The following is a 24,155-nucleotide window of genomic DNA, read 5'->3' as shown; positions in this document are numbered from 1 at the left end:
GTCGTAGTAACACCGCGGGATGTTTTGGGTTAGTTAATTAAAAACTATGATAAACTTTGATTTAAAAGTTGTTATTCTGAGAAAATGATTTTTATTATGAACATGAAACTATATCCAAAAATTATGGTTAAACTCAAAGTGGAAGTATGTTTTCTAAAATGGTCTTCTAGACATCGTTCTTTCGACTGAAATGACTACCTTTACAAAAATGACTTGTAACTTATTTTTCCGACTATAAACCTATACTTTTTCTGTTTAGATTCATAAAATAGAGTTCAATATAAAACCATAGCAATTTGATTCACTCAAAACGGATTTAAAATGAAGAAGTTATGGGTAAAACAAGATTGGATAATTTTTCTCATTTTAGCTACGTGAAAATTGGTAACAAATCTATTCCAACCATAACTTAATCAACTTGTATTATATATTATGTAATATTGAGATACTATAGACACGTATACAATGTTTCAACCTATCATGTCGACACATCTATATATATTTCGGAACAACCATAGACACTCTATATGTGAATGTTGGAGTTAGCTATACAGGGTTGAGGTTGATTCCAAAATATATATAGTTTGAGTTGTGATCAATACTGAGATACGTATACACTGGGTCGTGGATTGATTCAAGATAATATTTATCGATTTATTTCTGTACATCTAACTGTGGACAACTAGTTGTAGGTTACTAACGAGGACAGCTGACTTAATAAACTTAAAACATCAAAATATATTAAAAGTGTTGTAAATATATTTTGAACATACTTTGATATATATGTATATATTGTTATAGGTTCGTGAATCAACCAGTGGCCAAGTCTTACTTCCCGACGAAGTAAAAATCTGTGAAAGTGAGTTATAGTCCCACTTTTAAAATCTTATATTTTTGGGATGAGAATACATGCAGGTTTTATAAATGATTTACAAAATAGACACAAGTACGTGAAACTACATTCTATGGTTGAATTATCGAAATCGAATATGCCCCTTTTTTATTAAGTCTGGTAATCTAAGAATTAGGGAACAGACACCCTAATTGACGCGAATCCTAAAGATAGATCTATTGGGCCTAACAAACCCCATCCAAAGTACCGGATGCTTTAGTACTTCGAAATTTATATCATATCCGAAGGGTGTCCCGGAATGATGGGGATATTCTTATATATGCATCTTGTTAATGTCGGTTACCAGGTGTTCACCATATGAATGATTTTTATCTCTATGTATGGGATGTGTATTGAAATATGAAATCTTGTGGTCTATTATTATGATTTGATATATATAGGTTAAACCTATAACTCACCAACATTTTTGTTGACGTTTTAAGCATGTTTATTCTCAGGTGATTATTAAGAGCTTCCGCTGTCGCATACTTAAATAAGGACGAGATTTGGAGTCCATGCTTGTATGATATTGTGTAAAAACTGCATTCAAGAAACTTATTTTGTTGTAACATATTTGTATTGTAAACCATTATGTAATGGTCGTGTGTAAACAGGAAATTTTAGATTATCATTATTTGATAATCTACGTAAAGCTTTTTAAAACCTTTATCTATGAAATAAAGGTTATGGTTTGTTTTAAAAATGAATGCAGTCTTTGAAAAACGTCTCATATAGAGGTCAAAACCTCGCAACGAAATCAATTAATATGGAACGTTTTTAATCAATAAGAACGGGACATTTCAGTTGGTATCCGAGCGTTGGTCTTAGAGAACCAGAATTTTGCATTAGTGTATCTTATCGAGTTTGTTAGGATGCATTAGTGAGTCTGGACTTCGACCGTGTTTACTTGAAAAATGATTGCTTAACAAATTTTGTTGGAAACTATATATTTTTAACATGTGAATATTATGTGATATATTAATCTCTTAACGCGTTTGATATTATGTGATAGATGTCTATCTCTAGAACAAGTCCCATTGACTCACCTAATAATAATGAAGAGTCAAATGTAAATTGGAATGATTCGTGGACTGATTCACAAGTTCCCGAAGAGGAACCGGAAGAAGAGTCGGAACCGGAAGAAGAATCGGAACCGGAAGAAGAATCGGAACCGGATGAAGAAATAGAACCGGTGGGGGAAATAATAAAACGGTTAAGTAAAAGAAAATCCTCAACCAACCGACCAAGGTTAATTATGGTCAATGGTGTTTCCGCCAAGGAAGCAAAATATTGGGAGGATTACCAATTCTCCGATGAATCGGATTCCGACGAGAATTCCGATGATGTTATAGAAATTACCCCAACTGAATTTAAAAAGGCAAAAGAAAATAATAAGGGAAAGGGCATAAAAATAGAGAAATCTAATTCCAACCCCGATGAACTTTATATGTATCGTCAACCCCCGAAGTCCTTAAGTTGTAACAATGACCCGGGAACCTCTAAACCACCAGGTTTTTCTAAACCAATGTGGAAAATGACGGCTCGTATTAGGGAAACATCATATATCCCTAGAAACTTGGCAAAACGAACCAAAACTGAAGAAGAAGAAACAAGCGAGTCGGAAAAAGATAGTTGTATTCGTGTGGTGTAATATATGTAATATAGTGTGCTTATGCTTTATGATATATGTAAAAATTGCTTGTATTAATAAGTATTTTTTTTATGAATCTAACTCTTGTCTATTTTACAGTATAAAAACTCAAAATGGATAGACAACCCAATATTTTAAGAGACCTACCCGGAGACATGATTGATGAAATCTTGTCTAGAGTCGGTCAGAATTCTTCAGCACAACTATTTAAGGCAAGATCAGTTTGTAAGACATTCGAAGAACGTTCCAAGAATGCCTTGGTTTATAAAAGGCTTTCGTTCAAAAGATGGGGGATATCACATTGGGAAATCCATAAGTTACGATGTGTTTACTTTGACGCATATATTGCGGGGAACCCAAATGCTATTTTACGCAATGGGTTAAGAAATTATTTTGACTCAATATATCCGAATATTGGACTTCGTGATTTAGAAAAAGCGGCTAACATGCAACATAAAGAAGCATGTTATGCTTACGGATTAGTAATGTTCGCTTCTCACCAAAGTGAGAACAAGAACATCGGGCTACAACTATTAAACAAAACATTTCCACAAGTGACGGAGTCGGTAATTGGGGTAAGAAATGAGGTTTTTAGATTGTTACGGGACTGTTGGACATTACGTAACCCTCGTCCCTTTGACAACGTTACAACACGCTGTCTTATCAATGGCCATAACGGTTATGTTCCACAAGACCAAGGATGGGAAGTAATCCTAGTAAAACCAGAATGCATGACTTGTTTCTGGACGTATGAATTACGTGTCTCTATTGCCTTTGCTGAACGACTTGTGTACTAGCTAGAATTATCTTCACAACCATCTTGTATCAAATTTATTGTGTGCTATATTTCATGCTATATGTAAAATAAGCGGTATTGTAAGTTTGTAAAATATTGTGTAAAAGTTTGAACGCGAAATATTATTATAATCAGTTTTTCATATAGAATTGTAGTAGTTGAATTGTATATTAGCTACTAAGTATGAACTTAACGGGTAGGTACTACCCGAATTTAAACTTATAAAACGCTAATATGAAGAAAAAGCTTTTATAAATGAGTTCATATTATGCTACGAAATACTATTAACTACTCTTAATATTCTGTATGATTAACTTGTTCCATTTGATTATTTTGAAGGAAATGGCACCGACTACTCGACACACCGTGAATATGAATGAAGAGGAATTCCGTACTTTTCTAGCTTCAAACATAGCCGCAGTACAGGCTGCGCTACATACCAACAATAACCTTGGATCTAGCAGTACAGGAAATCGTGTAGGATGCACCTACAAAGAATTCACTGCCTGCAAACCTTTGGAATTTGATGGAACCGAAGGACCGATCGGATTGAAACGGTGGACCGAGAAGGTCGAATCGGTGTTTGCCATAAGTAAGTGTACTAAAGAGGACAAAGTGAAGTACGCTACGCATACCTTCACAAGTTCTGCGTTAACATGGTGGAACACCTATCTAGAGCAAGTGGGACAAGACGATGCATACGCACTACCGTGGTCAGCATTCAAGCACTTGATAAACGAGAAGTACCGTCCCAGAACCGAGGTCAATAAGCTCAAGACAGAACTTAGAGGGTTACGAACCCAAGGATTTGATATTACCACGTACGAAAGACGATTCACAGAATTGTGCCTATTGTGTCCGGGAGCATTCGAAGATGAGGAAGAGAAGATCGACGCGTTTGTGAAAGGATTACCGGAAAGAATCCAAGAAGATATAAGTTCACACAAGCCCGCCTCCATACAACAGGCATGTAGAATGGCTCACAAACTAGTGAACCAGATTGAAGAAAGAATTAAAGAACAGACTGCTGAAGAGGCCAATGTGAAGCAAGTCAAAAGAAAGTGGGAGGAAAACGGTGATAAGAATCACCAATACAACAACAACAGCAATTACAACAATAATCGCAACAATTATCCCAACAATCGCAACATCAATCGCAACTACAACAAACGGCCCAACAACAACAACAACAGCAACTACAACAATCATCCCAACAACAATAATAACCGCAACAACAACAACAACAATCAGAAGCAGCTATGCCAAAGGTGTGAAAAGTATCACTCGGGGTTCTGCACCAAATTTTGCAACAAGTGTAAAAGAAATGGTCATAGCGCAGCGAAGTGTGAGGTCTACGGACCAGGGGTTAATAGAACGAAAGGAACAAATGGTGTCGGAACGAGTAATGGCGGAGCAAGTAGTGTCGGAGCAAGTTATGCCAATGTAGTTTGTTATAAATGTGGAAAACCGGGCCACATTATTAGAAATTGCCCGAACCAGGAGAACACGAATGGACAACGCCGCGGAAGAGTTTTCAATATTAATGCGGCAGAGGCACAGGAAGACCCGGAGCTTGTTACGGTTACGTTTCTTATTGACAATAAATCTGCTTACGTTTTATTTGATTCGGGTGCGGATAGAAGCTATATGAGTAGAGATTTTTGTGCTAAATTAAGTTGTCCATTGACACCTTTGGATAGTATATTTTTACTCGAATTAGCAAATGGTAAATTAATTTCAGCAGATAATATATGTCGGAATCGAGAAATTAAACTGGTTAGCGAAACATTTAAGATTGATTTGATACCAGTAGAGTTAGGGAGTTTTGATGTGATAATCGGTATGGACTGATTGAAAGAAGTGAAAGCAGAGATCGTTTGTTACAAAAATGCAATTCGCATTATACGAGAAAAAGGAAAACCCTTAATGGTGTACGGAGAAAAGGGCAACACGAAGCTAAATCTTATTAGTAATTTGAAGGCACAAAAACTAATAAGAAAAGGTTGCTATGCTGTTCTAGCACACGTCGAGAAAGTACAAACTGAAGAAAAGAGCATCAATGATGTTCCCATTGCAAAAGAATTTCCCGATGTATTTCCGAAAGAATTACCGGGATTACCCCTACATCGATCCGTTGAATTTCAAATAGATCTTGTACCAGGAGCTGCACCAATAGCTCGTGCTCCTTACAGACTCGCACCCAGCGAGATGAAAGAACTGCAAATCCAATTACAAGAACTTTTAGAGCGTGGTTTCATTCGACCAAGCACATCACCGTGGGGAGCTCCTGTTTTGTTTGTCAAGAAGAAAGATGGTACATTCAGGTTGTGTATCGACTACAAAGAGTTGAACAAACTTACCATCAAGAACCGCTACCCACTACCGAGAATCGACGACTTATTTGATCAACTACAAGGCTCATCTGTTTATTCAAAGATTGACTTACGTTCCGGGTATCATCAAATGCGGGTGAAAGAAGATGATATTCCAAAGACTGCTTTCAGAACACGTTACGGTCATTATGAGTTTATGGTCATGCCGTTTGGTTTAACTAATGCACCAGCTGTGTTCATGGACCTTATGAACCGAGTGTGTGGACCATACCTTGACAAGTTTGTCATTGTTTTCATTGATGACATACTTATTTACTCAAAGAATGACCAAGAACACGGTGAACATTTGAGAAAGGTGTTAGAAGTATTGAGGAAGGAAGAATTGTACGCTAAGTTTTCAAAGTGTGCATTTTGGTTGGAAGAAGTTCAATTCCTCGGTCACATAATGAACAAAGAAGGTATTAAGGTGGATCCGACAAAGATAGAAACTGTTGAAAAGTGGGAAACCCCGAAAACTCCGAAACACATACGCCAGTTTTTAGGACTAGCTGGTTACTACAGAAGGTTCATCCAAGACTTTTCCAGAATAGCAAAACCCTTGACTGCATTAACGCATAAAGGGAAGAAATTTGAATGGAATGATGAACAAGAGAAAGCGTTTCAGTTATTGAAGAAAAAGCTAACTACGGCACCTATATTGTCATTGCCTGAAGGGAATGATGATTTTGTGATTTATTGTGACGCATCAAAGCAAGGTCTCGATTGTGTATTAATACAACGAACGAAGGTGATTGCTTATGCGTCTAGACAATTGAAGATTCACGAACAAAATTATACGACGCATGATTTGGAATTAGGCGCAGTTGTTTTTGCATTAAAGACTTGGAGGCACTACTTATATGGGGTCAAAAGTATTATATATACCGACCACAAAAGTCTTCAACACATATTTAATCAGAAACAACTGAATATGAGGCAGCGTAGGTGGATTGAATTATTGAATGATTATGACTTTGAGATTCGTTACCACCCGGGGAAGGCAAATGTGGTAGCCGATGCCTTGAGCAGGAAGTACAGAGAACCCATTCGAGTAAAATCTATGAATATAATGATTCATACTAACCTTACTACTCAAATAAAGGAGGCGCAACAAGGAGTTTTAAAAAAGGGAAATTTAAAGGATGAAATACCCAAAGGATCGGAGAAGCATCTTAATATTCGGGAAGACGGAACCCGGTATAGGGCTGAAAGGATTTGGGTACCAAAATTTGGAGATATGAGAGAAATGGTACTTAGAGAAGCTCATAAAACCAGATACTCAATACATCCTGGAACGGGGAAGATGTACAAGGATCTCAAGAAACATTTTTGGTGGCCGGGTATGAAAGCCGATGTTGCTAAATACGTAGGAGAATGTTTGACGTGTTCAAAGGTCAAAGCTGAGCATCAGAAACCATCAGGTCTACTTCAACAACCCGAAATCCCGGAATGGAAATGGGAAAACATTACCATGGATTTCATCACTAAATTGCCAAGGACTGCAAGTGGTTTTGATACTATTTGGGTAATAGTTGACCGTCTCACCAAATCAGCACACTTCCTGCCAATAAGAGAAGATGACAAGATGGAGAAGTTAGCACGACTGTATTTGAAGGAAGTCGTCTCTAGACATGGAATACCAATCTCTATTATCTCTGATAGGGATGGCAGATTTATTTCAAGATTCTGGCAGACATTACAGCAAGCATTAGGAACTCGTCTAGACATGAGTACTGCCTATCATCTACAAACTGATGGGCAGAGCGAAAGGACGATACAAACGCTTGAAGACATGCTACGAGCATGTGTTATTGATTTCGGAAACAGTTGGGATCGACATCTACCGTTAGCAGAATTTTCCTACAACAACAGCTATCATTCAAGCATTGAGATGGCGCCGTTTGAAGCACTTTATAGTAGAAAGTGCAGGTCTCCGATTTTTTGGAGTGAAGTGGGGATAGACAGATTACGGGTCCGGAGATTATACAAGAAACTACCGAGAAGATCATCCAAATTCAACAACGGTTGAAAACCGCCCAAAGTCGACAAAAGAGCTACGCTGACATTAAAAGAAAAGATATAGAATTTGAAATTGGAGAGATGGTCATGCTTAAAGTTGCACCTTGGAAAGGCGTTGTTCGATTTGGTAAACGAGGGAAATTAAATCCAAGGTATATTGGACCATTCAAGATTATTGATCGTGTCAGACCAATAGCTTACCGACTTGAGTTACCTCAACAACTCGCGGCTGTACATAACACTTTCCACGTCTCAAATTTGAAGAAATGTTTTGCTAAAGAAGATCTCACTATTCCGTTAGATGAAATCCAAATCAACGAAAAACTTCAATTCATCGAAGAACCCGTCGAAATAATGGATCGTGAGGTTAAAAGACTTAAGCAAAACAAGATACCAATTGTTAAGGTTCGATGGAATGCTCGTAGAGGACCCGAGTTCACCTGGGAACGTGAAGATCAGATAAAGAAGAAATACCCGCATCTATTTCTAGAAGATTCGTCAACACCTTCAACAGCTTAAAATTTCGGGACGAAATTTATTTAACGGGTAGGTACTGTAGTGACCCGAACTTTTCCATGTTTATATATATTAATTGAGATTGATATTTACATGATTAAATGTTTCCAACATGTTAAGCAATCAAACTTGTTAAGACTTGATTAATTGAAATATGTTTCATATAGACAATTGACCACCCAAGTTGACCGGTGATTCACGAACGTTAAAACTTGTAAAAACTATATGATGACATATATATGGATATATATATAGTTAACATGATACTTTGATAAGTAAACATATCATTAAGTATATTAACAATGAACTACATATGTAAAAACAAGACTACTAACTTAATGATTTTTAAACGAGACATATATGTAACGATTATCGCTGTAAAGACATTTAATGTATATATATATCATATTAAGAGATATTCATACATGATAATATCATGATAATATAATAATTTAAAATCTCATTTGATATTATAAACATTGGGTTAACAACATTTAACAAGATCGTTAACCTAAAGGTTTCAAAACAACACTTACATGTAACGACTAACGATGACTTAACGACTCAGTTAAAATGTATATACATGTAGTGTTTTAATATGTATTTATACACTTTTGAAAGACTTCAATACACTTATCAAAATACTTCTACTTAACAAAAATGCTTACAATTACATCCTCGTTCAGTTTCATCAACAATTCTACTCGTATGCACCCGTATTCGTACTCGTACAATACACAGCTTTTAGATGTATGTACTATTGGTATATACACTCCAATGATCAGCTCTTAGCAGCCCATGTGAGTCACCTAACACATGTGGGAACCATCATTTGGCAACTAGCATGAAATATCTCATAAAATTACAAAAATATGAGTAATCATTCATGACTTATTTACATGTAAACAAAATTACATATCCTTTATATCTAATCCATACACCAACGACCAAAAACACATACAAACACTTTCGTTCTTCAATTTTATTCATCTAATTAATCTCTCTCAAGTTCTATCTTCAAGTTCTAAGTGTTCTTCATATATTCTACAAGTTCTAGTTACATAAAATCAAGAATACTTTCAAGTTTGCTAGCTCACTTCCAATCTTATAAGGTGAGCATCCAACCTCAAAAAATCTTTGTTTCTTATATTAGGTCATCATTCTAATACAAGGTAATAATCATATTCAAACTTTGGTTCAATTTCTATAACTATAACAATCTTATTTCAAGTGATGATCTTACTTGAACTTGTTTTCGTGTCATGATTCTGCTTCAAGAACTTCGAGCAATCCAAGGATCCGTTGAAGTTAGATCCATTTTTCTCTTTTCCAGTAGGTTTATCCAAGGAACTTAAGGTAGTAATGATGTTCATAACATCATTCGATTCATACATATAAAGCTATCTTATTCGAAGGTTTAAACTTGTAATCACTAGAACATAGTTTAGTTAATTCTAAACTTGTTCGCAAACAAAAGTTAATCCTTCTAACTTGACTTTTAAAATCAACTAAACACATGTTCTATATCTATATGATATGCTAACTTAATGATTTAAAACCTGGAGACACGAAAAACACCGTAAAACCGGATTTACGCCGTCGTAGTAACACCGCGGGCTGTTTTGGGTTAGTTAATTAAAAACTATGATAAACTTTGATTTAAAAGTTGTTATTCTGAGAAAATGATTTTTATTATGAACATGAAACTATATCCAAAAATTATGGTTAAACTCAAAGTGGAAATATGTTTTCTAAAATGGTCATCTAGACGTCGTTCTTTCGACTGAAATGACTACCTTTACAAAAATGACTTGTAACTTATTTTTCTGACTATAAACCTATACTTTTTCTATTTATATTCATAAAATAGAGTTCAATATGAAACCATATCAATTTGATTCACTCAAAACGGATTTAAAATGAAGAAGTTATGGGTAAAACAAGATTGGATAATTTTTCTCATTTTAGCTACGTGAAAATTGGTAACAAATCTATTCCAACCATAACTTAATCAACTTGTATTGTATATTATGTAATATTGAGATACCATAGACACGTATACAACGTTTCGACCTATCATGTCAACACATCTATATATATTTCGGAACAACCATAGACACTCTATATGTGAATGTTGGAGTTAGCTATACAGGGTTGAGGTTGATTCCAAAATATATATAGTTTGAGTTGTGATCAATACTGAGATACGTATACACTGGGTCGTGGATTGATTCAAGATAATATTTATCGATTTATTTCTGTACATCTAACTGTGGACAACTAGTTGTAGGTTACTAACGAGGACAGCTGACTTAATAAACTTAAAACATCAAAATATATTAAAAGTGTTGTAAATATATTTTGAACATACTTTGATATATATCTATATATTGTTATAGGTTCGTGAATCAACCAGTGGCCAAGTCTTACTTCCCGACGAAGTAAAAATCTGTGAAAGTGAGTTATAGTCCCACTTTTAAAATCTAATATTTTTGGGATGAGAATACATGCAGGTTTTATAAATGATTTACAAAATAGACACAAGTACGTGAAACTACATTCTATGGTTGAATTATCGAAATCGAATATGCCCCTTTTTTATTAAGTCTGGTAATCTAAGAATTAGGGAACAGACACCCTAATTGACACGAATCCTAAAGATAGATCTATTGGGCCTAACAAACCCCATCCAAAGTACCGGATGCTTTAGTACTTCGAAATTTATATCATATCCGAAGGGTGTCCCGGAATGATGGGGATATTCTTATATATGCATCTTGTTAATGTCGGTTACCAGGTGTTCACCATATGAATGATTTTTATCTCTATGTATGGGATGTGTATTGAAATATGAAATCTTGTGGTCTATTATTATGATTTGATATATATAGGTTAAACCTATAACTCACCAACATTTTTGTTGACGTTTTAAGCATGTTTATTCTCAGGTGATTATTAAGAGCTTCCGCTGTCGCATACTTAAATAAGGACGAGATTTGGAGTCCGTGCTTGTATGATATTGTGTAAAAACTGCATTCAAGAAACTTATTTTGTTGTAACATATTTGTATTGTAAACCATTATGTAATGGTCGTGTGTAAACAGGATATTTTAGATTATCATTATTTGATAATCTACGTAAAGCTTTTTCAAACCTTTATCTATGAAATAAAGGTTATGGTTTGTTTTAAAAATGAATGCAGTCTTTGAAAAACGTCTCATATAGAGGTCAAAACCATGCAACGAAATCAATTAATATGGAACGTTTTTAATCAATAAGAACGGGACATTTCACATATCATAATATCTTCGCTATTATCATATTCATATCTTATCATCAACTTTTTCTATCCTAACCATCATCATTAAGGATCCCGTAATAAGAAACAAGTTTAAGGGAATGATGCATGATTGTTATCATCGATTAAGAACTTGAAAAAAGAAAATGATGGTTTTGCAGATTTCTGTTGGATTTCGGCCCAAGACAAGGTGGCGGGCCAAAAGCAGTTTCTAAACCCAATAATACGTTGGCCCAAATGTTTTTACTCAGCCTTACATCGAATTTAACTGTCCAGGTGTGGTTTCGTTTTGACACAACGACCATCAAAAGGGTTTTCATCATGCACACCTCACAATCGTAATCATTGTCATATCAAATTTTAGTTTAGCAGCCACATTTGACAATTAGAATATCTTATCTTATTAATCCACTTGATGCATTATTATTAATGTATATATATATTTTATATGCAAGTGGAAGTGGAAGTCTTGAGAATTATCCCTTATTTAAAAACTGAGATATAACCCAGTTGGCCCTACATCTTTATCTTGCATAGTTTTAAAGTTGTGAATCTAAAAACTAACCAGTTGTGACTGTACAGTAGCTTCAATCTTCAAAAGTCAAACTTATAAGGGTGATTTATGGTTGGTTTTGGCTCGACTAAACAGAAAAAGAAAGACATGGATGATGGGTTTTGTATTACGGTTTAAAACAGAAAAGAAGTGATTACTTGATGATGGTGTTTGGAGTTTGTGAAAGTGGTTTGGTGATTGGTCACGATGAAAGTGGTGATATGGTTGTCGTGGGTGTTGGGTTTGAAACAAAAGGTAATTGATGCAGTGGTGGCGTCGGTAATGGTGTCTTGGTGGTGTAAGTAAAAGATGATGGTGGCTGTTTGTTGATGGTAGGGGTGGTGGAGATGGTGATCATCGTAGGTGGTGTGTGATTGTTTTTTATTTAAAACCGACACATAGCAGCAGCATCAAAAGAACATGGTGTTGGCGGTTTATGATATGGGGAAGATAGTTTTAGTTCTTGGTGGTGGAAGGTGATTTGAAGCCGTGGTGGATGAAGTGATGGTGTTTTATCATGGTGGCGATTGTCGATCAAAGGTGGTAACGGTGGTGATCATGAATTGAAGATGGTGAAAGAGAGATCGGTGGGTTGTTGGTTGATTTCATAAGCCAAATATAGATATAGATATGTAGTACTCCTAATGCTTATATGTGCGTAGATATATAAATGTAAAGGTAAATATATATAACAATATATATAATAATAAATATAATAAACTATCAAATAATTGCCACAAAAAAAAAACAAGGATGACACAGTTCAGCAGCCTCTTCATTTGGAGTTTAATTACCGACACTTGTAATAGGATATTATATCGTGTCCATTGCTAAACAGTTAAAATATAAAAGTGTTCCTAAAAATCCCAAATTTTTAAAATAAGACCATTTATTTATTCTGGCCATTAACTGTTTGAAACCTGATCAAAAAGGTTCGTTAATTATTTATTTTATGTTCCAAATATTTTGTACGGAGAACTAAAATTTAAACTAAAAAGGTAAAAATATTTTTGTCAAAACTAAAATCTTCGTAATCAATTTACAGTCCAACTTTTATTTTAAATCCTCATGAACTCGTTTTAGATTTATATGAACACTAACAAAATGTCAACCGAGTATTACAACTATTGACTAAATCTACTCGAAACCATTCATTTTCAATATACACTTTTTATATAAATATCCAATCTTAATTAACAAGTTTTATTAAATAAATAAATATATTAATTATATCTTTTTAAACAGATAAATATAATATTATATACTTACAAGTAATATTCATATATATATATATATATATATATATATATATATATATATATATATATATATATATATATATATATATATATATATATATAATATAATAGTTTTTATTACCTCACATATTATTTTACATATTTATTTCCAATAATTAACTCATATATTATTTCAATTAATATTTCAAATTATTATATATATATATATATATATATATATATATATATATATATATATATATATATATATATATATATATATATATATATATATACATTTAGTTGTTCGTGAATCGTCGAGAACAGTCGAAGGGTAATTGCATTACTAAAAATAGTTCAAAATCCTTGAGACTCAACCTAACAGACTTTGTTTATCGTGTCAAAGATATTAAATTGTATCGAGAGTTTGGTTTAAAATTAGTCAAAATTTCCCGGGTCATTACAGAATCAACTCTATGGCACCGAAGACTCGGGCATATGAGTGAGAAAGGTATGAAGATGCTTGTTTCGAGTGGGAGAATTCCAGATTTGAAAAAGGTAGAACTTGAATTTTGCGAACCATGTGTATATGGGAAGCAAAAGAAGGTGACTTTTGGGAAATCGGGAAATGCTCTTAAGTTGGAGAAATTGGAGCTTGTTCATACGGATGTGTTTGGTCCAACCAATGTAGAATCACATGGAGGTTCTCGCTATTATGTCACCTTCATTGACGACTCCACTCGAAAGGTATGGGTTTATTTTATTAAAGCTAAATCCGATGTATTTAATACTTTTGTGAAGTGGAAAGCTATGGCAGAAAATGAGACTAATTTGAAAGTCAAGTGCTTGAAGTCGGATAATGGAGGGGAATATGGTAGTCTTGAGTTTAAAGACCATTGTGCAAAGCACGGTATTAGAATGTTGAAAAAGGTACCGGAGACACCGCAACACAATGGGGTTACCGAACGTATGAATCGTACGTTAAATGAAAGGGCTAAGAGTACGAGACTACATGCCGGTTTGCCTAAGATGTTTTGGGTGGATGCGGTAACCACTGCGGCTTATTTGATAAATAGGGGACCCTCAACACCGTTGGGTTTCCGAATTACCGAGGAAGAATGGCAAGGTAAGAAGGTGAGTTATGGTCACCTTAGGATCTTTGGGTGTAATGCATATGTAAAGACCAAAGATGCGGATAGAGACAAGCTTGAAGCTAAGTCAAAGAAGTGTATTTTCATAGGCTACGGGTCAGATGAAATGGGCTATCCTTGTTGGGATAACGAGGATAGAAAAGTAATTCGTTCTCGTGATGTTACTTTTGATGAAGATTCGGTCTATGGCAAACCGAAAACGGGGAGTCCTAAACCGGGTCATGTTATTTTTGACGATGTTTCTATTGATGATCTTGCAGGTTCTAGTGGGAGTACGGGAAATAATGAATTGCCAATGAACGGTGAGGCGTCGGAAATGCTAATGATGGGGATGGTTCGGAAAGGGGTGATGATTCTGAATATAGTGAGAGTTCTAGTGATGAGGAGGACACAAATGAAACCGGTCCAACCATTCCGGTTGCTCCTACACTAAGACGCTCGACTAGAGTGCCCAAACCTAATTCTAGGTATTCTCCATCAGCAAACTACTTGCTCTATACCTAGAATGGTGAACCCAAAAGTTACTTTGAGGCAAGAAAGATAAAAGAATCCATACAATGCGAGCTTGCCATGAAAGAAGAGATGGGGTCACTTGAGAAGAATAAAACTTGGTCACTAGTGAAGTTACCTCATGATTAAAGGGCGTTGCAAAGTAAATGGGTGTATCGAATCAAGAATGAGTTGGATGGCAAGAAAAGGTACATGGCTCGTTTGGTAGTCAAAGCCTTTCAACAAAAGGAAGGGGTTGACTACAAAGAGATATTTTCACCAGTAGTTAAAATGACTACTATCCATTTGGTACTTTCTATGGTTACATCCGAAGACTTACATCTAGAGCAACTAGATGTGAAGACCGCATTCTTGCATGGTGATCTTGTTGAAGAGATCTACATGAGGCAACCCGAGGGCTTTGAGGTAAAGGGTAAAGAGAAGTGGGTTTGTAAGCTAAAGAAAAGTTTGTATGGATTGAAGTAAGCACCTCGGCAATGGTACTTGAAGTTTGATGATTTTATGAAGAAGATTGGTTTCTTAAGATGTGAAGCGGATCACTGTTGCTACTTGAAGAAACTCAAGTCTTCTTATATAATCTTATTGTTGTATGTTGATGACATGTTACTTGCAGGTTCCAACATGTTCGAAATTAACAAGTTGAAGGGATTACTTTCCCGTGAATTCGAGATGAAAGATCTTGGTGGTGCTAGACAAATACTTGGCATGAGTATTGTGCGTAATCGTGTGAAAGGTACTCTATACTTGTCTCAATCCAAATATATTGAGAAAGTAGTAGAGAGGTTTAATATGGAGAATTAAAAGGCTCGTTCTATGCCTTTGGGTAGCACGATTAAGTTATCGAAAAGTCAATCACCAAAGACGGTAAAAGACAAAACGGATATGGAAAAGGTTCCATATGCATCGGCCGTGGGTAGTATTATGTATGCCATGGTTTGTACAAGACCCGATATTGCTCAAGCAGTGGGAGTTGTAAGTCGTTATATGTCTAATCCGGGGAAAGAGCATTGGGAAGCGGTCAAATGGTTGCTTCGTTATTTGAAAGGTACTTCTAATATGGGATTGTGTTTCTCCAAAAACAATCTCATACTTAGGGGTTATGCGGATGCTGATTTGGGTGGATGTAATAATTCGGGGAAAAGCACTACGGGTTATGTTTTCTCAATAGGGAAGACGGCGGTTAGTTGGATGTCTCGACTACAAAATAGTGTTGCTTTATCAACCACCGAAGCCGAATATATGGCTAGTGCAGAAGCTTCTAAAGAGCTTGTTTGGTTGAAAAACTTCTTAGGTGAGTTGGGTAAAAGACAAGACTATTGCGTCTTGAATTGTGATAATCAAAGTGCGGTTCATCTTGGGATGAATCCGGTGTTTCATAGTCGTACGAAACACATCAAAATAAGATATCATTTTATTCGACAACATATAAATGATGGTACTTTATTATTGGAGAAAATCCTTGGTACGAAGAATCCTGCTGATATGTTTACTAAGGTTGTTACGACAGAGAAATTGAGGTTTTGCATTACCTCAATTGGTCTTCTAATGAATTGATGAGAGAAGACCCCAACTAGAGAATTAGAGAGTTAATGTTTCAATTCTAACAAGTAGTGTTGAAGACCTTGTATCGAAAGTCTGCTCATCCGAAGTATGTGTTGAGTGTGCGTGTCCCAAATGGAGTTTGGCGGTATAACGGTGGTTTAACGTTCTTGGTTAGATCGTTGATATTTTGGGTTGACGAAGGTTGGGTTTGTTCAAAGTTTTCAAGTGGGAGATTGTTGGAGATATGGAGAACTTTAAACAATTAGAGGGAAGATTCCAAGAAACTCACATGAAGCTTCCACGAAGTTGTTAGGAAACTCACATGTAGCTTCCACGAAGTTGTGAGGAAATTCACATGTAGCTACCACGAAGCTGTCAGGAAACTCACATGTAGCCTCCATGAAGCTGTCAGGAAACTCACATGAAGCTTCAAGGAATTGTTTTTAGCTTACTCCTTAAACCATTCTATAAATAGACCCTCTTGTAACTCATTGTAAACACACCACAAATATTCAGTAAATACATTCTTTAGTTGGTCCGTGGACTAAAGCAATCACAACGATTGCATATAACCACGTTATCTCTTGTGTCGATTTACATTTCTTGCATTTATAATCTTTCGTTCATTAAGTGGGTTAGTAATCTTGTAGAATTACTATCGGTGAGTGATCTTGTTGAATCACTTGCGTTGTTTTGGGTCCTAATATCCTTACAGTTAGAATATCGCCTGATTGTATGTCAGTTTACGTTTATAGCCTTAGAAATTATACATGAAAACAAGTGACTGATTCTCCTTATGATCATTCGTACCATAAGAGTTTTCCGGGTGTATTCATTAACGGATTTATTCATTGGTTTTCTATGAAGAGGATTGGCACAATTTACAAGTAATAGTCGTGTTTAGTTTAACTGATGAGAAGTGAAGTGAAGTGAAGTAGGGTCACCTGATGTTGATATCGGGTCTACTGATGATTGTAGACTCGTTGATCTTGGTGGAAAGCTTTCTATATCTTTTGAAGTGTGAGGTGAGATATGGTTGATGAATAAGTTCGGGGTGAAAGAATCTTGGACGAAGATTTTATCGATAATATTTTGATTGTTGAGCCAATGATTTTGTATGACAACGTAAAGATATTGTTGGTCACACGCGATCAAATGTGGATATATGATTTAGAAGAAGGAACTATGTGTAAGAGTGTTGATATTCAAAACCTGGAAGATTTCAAAGTTGGCGGTACTTGTGTAGAAAGCCTCGTCTCGCCAAAACTTAGCTGAATGAATCAGTTGGAAATCGGCATGTTCGATTGAAGGTACATGTGCAAAGTCGTGGCTTTGGCTTAATTTATAAATTTAATCACGTTACTTATACTCTAACTTTGTATAATTAGTTTGAGTTGAAAGATGATTATAAACTATTTTGATTGCTGCTATGGATAACTGGCAATGGGATATAAGATTTTGATAATTGGCCATATTATGTTTCATTGAATATGGAACATTTGTGATGTTCTAAACAGAACGGCCTTCAATCCCATCTTGTGCTTGTTTAGGAAATAGTTTTCACATAGTAATAACGATATTTATAACAAATTCCGTTGGAGATTCAAGTTTCACCTTGAACCATCACAATATATATGACATCGTGATTGGCATCCTCATAATTTAAGGTGGTAAAAAAATGGTCACAAATATTCACGTGTAATAAACCTGGTTAGGTCGCGTACACATAAGTAAAAAGAGTTTACCATTTAATCAAAGTATACCTGACAATTGAGACCCATAATTTAAAATTTGGGTCAACTGGGTCAAGATTTCTGGTAAATTGTGTCTTGAGAAAAATTAAGCATGGCAATGCTAATCAAAGCTTAAAAGAATGTCCAAATGGTTTCCTTCTAACCTATTGAGCCCTATACAAAATATAGATAAAGAGGTCTAATGGGTATCAATTTCCAAAACTCAGTAAATAGAATTAGGTCTTGTGAATGGGTCATTTTCGAGCATAACAAGTTTCATCTGCCAAACATTTATAAAAGCATTAATCATTATATATATACGAATAAAATAAATAATAACTAAAGTAATATAATAAATGAAAAAAAAAACAATGAAAAAAGTAAGAACCGCTCACGTGATAGATGATAAGACTTTGGTTAAGTGTAGTTTCATGGATTTTGATGAATTGTGCTGATGTAAGTAGAGATAACCAATCTTTTGAAACACACCTGAATCGACCAACAGATTTGGAAGGAAGACGATATAGGATCTCAATAATTAACTCAGATGGAATACTAATAATGCCTTCAGACGCCATTTTTAAAGCTTCAATAACTAAGTTCAGAATGCAGGAAAAAAAGCAGAGCAATATGAGCACGAATAGAACATTACAAACATGATTATTATCAATATCAAATCCACAAACTACTATGCACATCTTTAATTTAACCTAAAAATTGAAAACCCCAATTTATTTACCTACAACAAAATTAAACTCCCTGTGCTCTAATGTTAAACAAGAAGCGTCTTTCTAACCTTCAGAACTTGTTCCAATGACATAGGGTATGTTTGGCAAAAATAAATATGTATATACCAAATAATACATATGGAGTATAGCTACTCTGCTTCAGTAATATGAAGAATTCAGCTTAATTCTAAATTTATCTTGTCTAGTGTATAATGTTCTTGCTAAAATGTGATTAGATGACTCGTAGTCCAGCCATATACCAAATTATATATAACCTAAAGTCTAAACCTTAACCAAAAAACTAGCATAACCCATAACCACAAAAGATGTGTGTATTTTCAACCCATAACCACAAAAGATCAATCTACATAGAAAAATAGCAGCAGCCCTACATGGGTGTAATTTCAACCCATAACTACAATTCTACAAACTATATCCATACAGATGAAACAACTAGCAGCAGCCCTTAATGGGTGTAATTTCAACCCATAACCACAAATTTTAACTCCATGTATTTAATCTAACACTCTCACGCATATATGTTTCAGTTTACTGTTTGACCCTTTACCCTTCAATATACACAATTAGTAATATAACATTTATATGTTAAACAAGTGGTGTACGTTATTCACACATCATACTAACGCCCACGTCATCACACACCAAACGCCCACGTATCCATCGTATCGCAATATCCAAACGCACACAAAGTTAACACAGAAGTGACATACACAGTTTATGAATGTGAGAATGTAAAGGTATAGATTAATTTAATGTGATGATTAGGTTTATATTAGTTTAATGTTATGAGGGGATGAATTAGTAAAAGAAGTATATGAAGACTTTGTAATTTGAAAGGTGAGTTTTTATTACTTGAAATTGTGTTTAGTGTTTTTGTACATACAATTTGGAAGGCATCAAGCCTATTTATAGGCTTCAATGGGCTTCAATGGAGACTTCCATTTTTATCTAGAATTTTCTGATTTTTTTGTCTAGCTATCCTTCTATCACCTTCTAGTTAACTTCTTCTAAAATATCTTATAATTAATATCTAATGTCACTTTTAATTCTAGATTAGTCTAGAAAAACATTAGTATCTTAACACTCCTCCTTAATGTTTTTCGGTGTTACTCCGAGCATGTTGCATAGGAACTCGAACTTGGGTCTTGGTAGTGCTTTAGTGAAAATATCTGCAATCTGCTCTTCGGTCTTGCAGTATTTTAATTCAATATCTTTCTTGGCTGAGCTTTCTCGCAGAAAGTGATACTTGATGTCAATGTGTTTTGTTCTACCATGGAACACTGGATTCTTTGCCATCGCGATCGCGGACTTGTTGTCGTAGAATATTTTTGTAGCTTCATCTTGTTTCTCGCCCATGTCTTCTAGTATTCTTCTTAGCCATATAGCTTGATTAGCAGAGTTAGCGGCTGCGATGTACTCGGCTTCGGCTGACGATTGTGCCACCGTTTCTTGTTTCTTTGATGTCCATGAGAATACACCAGATCCAAGTGTGAATGCGTATCCGGAAGTACTTCTCATGTCATCCACCGATCCGGCCCAATCACTATCAGTGTATCCATGAAGCTTCGAGTCTATAGTGTGCTTGTACCATATTCCATAGTCCATGGTACCTTGCAAGTATCTTAGTATTCTTTTAGAAGCTCCGTAATGTATTTAAGTAGGGTTTTGCATGTACCTGGATAGCAGACTCGTTGCGTACATGATGTCTGGTCTTGTTGATGTTAGATATAGTAGACTTCCAATGAGACTTCTGAATCTTGAAGCGTCTGCTTTCTCCGATCCATCTTCTTGTCTCATTTTCTCATTGACAACTAGTGGTGTGGCTACGGTTTTACAACCGTATAGTTTAAACTTTTTCAGGAGGTTTTCTGTGTATTTCTTTTGACAAATGAAGATGCCTTCATTTTCTTGACTAATTTCGATGCCAAGAAAATAGCGCATCAATCCAAGGTCGCTCATCTCGAACATTTTAATCATGTCTTGTTTAAACTCTTGTATCATTCTCTCATTGTTACCCGTATATATAAGATCATCAACATACAAGGAAATAATGAGAGTGTCAGAGTTACCTTGGGTTTTGATATAGAGTGTGGGCTCACTTTGACTCCTCCTGAATCCTGAACTTGTGAAGTAGCTGTCAATGCTGAAATGTCCCGTTCTTATTGATTAAAAACGTTCCATATTAATTGATTTCGTTGCGAGGTTTTGACCTCTATATGAGACGTTTTTCAAAGACTGCATTCATTTTAAAACAAACCATAACCTTTATTTCATCAATAAAGGTTTAAAAAGCTTTACGTAGATTATCAAATAATGATAATCTAAAATATCCTGTTTACACACAATTATTACATAATGGTTTACAATACAAATATGTTACAACAAAATAAGTTTCTTGAATGCAGTTTTTACACAATATCATACAAGCATGGACTCCAAATCTCATCCTTATTTAAGTATGCGACAGCGGAAGCTCTTAATAATCACCTGAGAATAAACATGCTTAAAATGTCAACAAAAATGTTGGTGAGTTATAGGTTTAACCTATATATATCAAATCATAATAATAGACCACAGGATTTCATATTTCAATACACATCCCATACATAGAGATAAAAATCATTCATATGGTGAACACCTGGTAACCGACATTAACAAGATGCATATATAAGAATATCCCCATCTTTCCGGGACACCCTTCGGATATGATATAAATTTCGAAGTACTAAAGCATTCGGTACTTTGGATGGGGTTTGTTAGGCCCAATAGATCTATCTTTAGGATTCGCGTCAATTAGGGTGTCTGTTCCCTAATTCTTAGATTACCAGACTTAATAAAAAGGGGCATATTCGATTTCGATAATTCAACCATAGAATGTAGTTTCACGTACTTGTGTCTATTTTGTAAATCATTTATAAAACCTGCATGTATTCTCATCCCAAAAATATTAGATTTTAAAAGTGGGACTATAACTCACTTTCACAGATTTTTTACTTCGTCGGGAAGTAAGACTTGGCCACTGGTTGATTCACGAACCTATAACAATATATACATATATATAAAAGTATGTTCAAAATATATTTACAACACTTTTAATATATTTTGATGTTTTAAGTTTATTAAGTCAGCTGTCCTCGTTAGTAACCTACAACTAGTTGTCCACAGTTAGATGTACAGAAATAAATCGATAAATATTATCTTGAATCAATCCACGACCCAGTGTATACGTATCTCAGTATTGATCACAACTCAAACTATATATATTTTGGAATCAACCTCAACCCTGTATAGCTAACTCCAACATTCACATATAGAGTGTCTATGGTTGTTCCGAAATATATATAGATGTGTCGACATGATAGGTCGAAACATTGTATACGTGTCTATGGTATCTCAAGATTACATAATATACAATACAAGTTGATTAAGTTATGGTTGGAATAGATTTGTTACCAATTTTCACGTAGCTAAAATGAGAAAAATTATCCAATCTTGTTTTACCCATAACTTCTTCATTTTAAATCCATTTTGAGTGAATCAAATTGCTATGATTTCATATTGAACTCTATTTTATGAATCTAAACAGAAAAAGTATAGGTTTATAGTCGGAAAAATAAGTTACAAGTCATTTTTGTAAAGGTAGTCATTTCAGTCGAAAGAAAGACGTCTAGATGACCATTTTAGAAAACATACTTCCACTTTGAGTTTAACCATAATTTTTGGATATAGTTTCATGTTCATAATAAAAATCATTTTCTTAGAATAACAACTTTTAAATCAAAGTTTATCATAGTTTTTAATTAACTAACCCAAAACAGCCAGCGGTGTTACTACGACGGCGTAAATCCGGTTTTACGGTGTTTTTCGTGTTTCCAGATTTTAAATCATTAAGTTAGCATATAATATAGATATAGAACATGTGTTTAGTTGATTTTAAAAGTCAAGTTTGAAGGATTAACTTTTGTTTGCGAACAAGTTTAGAATTAACTAAACTATGTTCTAGTGATTACAAGTTTAAAACTTCGAATAAGATAGCTTTATATGTATGAATCGAATGATGTTATGAACATCATTACTACCTTAAGTTCCTTGGATAAACCTACCGGAAAAGAAAAAAATGGATCTTGCTTCAACGGATCCTTGGATGGCTCGAAGTTCTTGAAGCAGAATCATGACACGAAAACAAGTTCAAGTAAGATCATCACTTGAAATAAGATTGTTATAGTTATAGAAATTGAACCAAAGTTTGAATATGATTATTACCTTGTATTAGAATGATAACCTACTATAAGAAACAAAGATTTCTTGAGGTTGGATGATCACCTTACAAGATTGGAAGTGAGCTAGCAAACTTGAAAGTATTCTTGATTTTATGTAACTAGAACTTGTAGAATATATGAAGAACACTTAGAACTTGAAGATAGAACTTGAGAGAGATCAATTAGATGAAGAAAATTGAAGAATGAAAGTGTTTGTAGGTGTTTTTGGTCGTTGGTTTATGAATTAGATATAAAGGATATGTAATTTTGTTTTCATGTAAATAAGTCATGAATGATTACTCATATTTTTGTAATTTTATGAGATATTTCATGCTAGTTGCCAAATGATGGTTCCCACATGTGTTAGGTGACTCACATGGGCTGCTAAGAGCTGATCATTGGAGTGTATATACCAATAGTACATACATCTAAAAGCTGTGTATTGTACGAGTACGAATACGAGTGCATACGAGTAGAATTGTTGATGAAACTGAACGAGGATGTAATTGTAAGAATTTTTGTTAAGTAGAAGTATTTTGATAAGTGTAATGAAGTCTTTCAAAAGTTTATAAATACATATTAAAACACTACATGTATATACATTTTAACTGAGTCGTTAAGTCATCATTAGTCGTTACATGTAAGTGTTGTTTTGAAACCTTTAGGTTAACGATCTTGTTAAATGTTGTTAACCCAATGTTTATAATATCAAATGAGATTTTAAATTATTATATTATCATGATATTATCATGTATGAATATCTCTTAATATGATATATATACATTAAATGTCTTTACAACGATAATCGTTACATATATGTCTCGTTTAAAAATCATTAAGTTAGTAGTCTTGTTTTTACATATGTAGTTCATTGTT

At 34.7% G+C, this 24,155-nt stretch overlaps 1 pseudogene; it reads left to right on the top strand.

Moving 5' to 3' along the window:
- The window catches only part of LOC139860245 (F-box/kelch-repeat protein At3g06240-like), a 37,029-nt pseudogene extending 19,187 nt beyond the window's left edge, over positions 1 to 17,842 (top strand).
- The last annotated feature ends 6,313 nt before the right edge of the window (positions 17,843 to 24,155 follow it).

This window comes from Rutidosis leptorrhynchoides, chromosome 7, assembly GCF_046630445.1.
Source record: "Rutidosis leptorrhynchoides isolate AG116_Rl617_1_P2 chromosome 7, CSIRO_AGI_Rlap_v1, whole genome shotgun sequence".
Classification (NCBI taxonomy): Eukaryota; Viridiplantae; Streptophyta; class Magnoliopsida; order Asterales; family Asteraceae; genus Rutidosis; species Rutidosis leptorrhynchoides.
The sequence above is the reverse complement of the archived record's forward strand: the minus strand, read 5'-3'. Positions and strand labels throughout refer to the sequence as shown.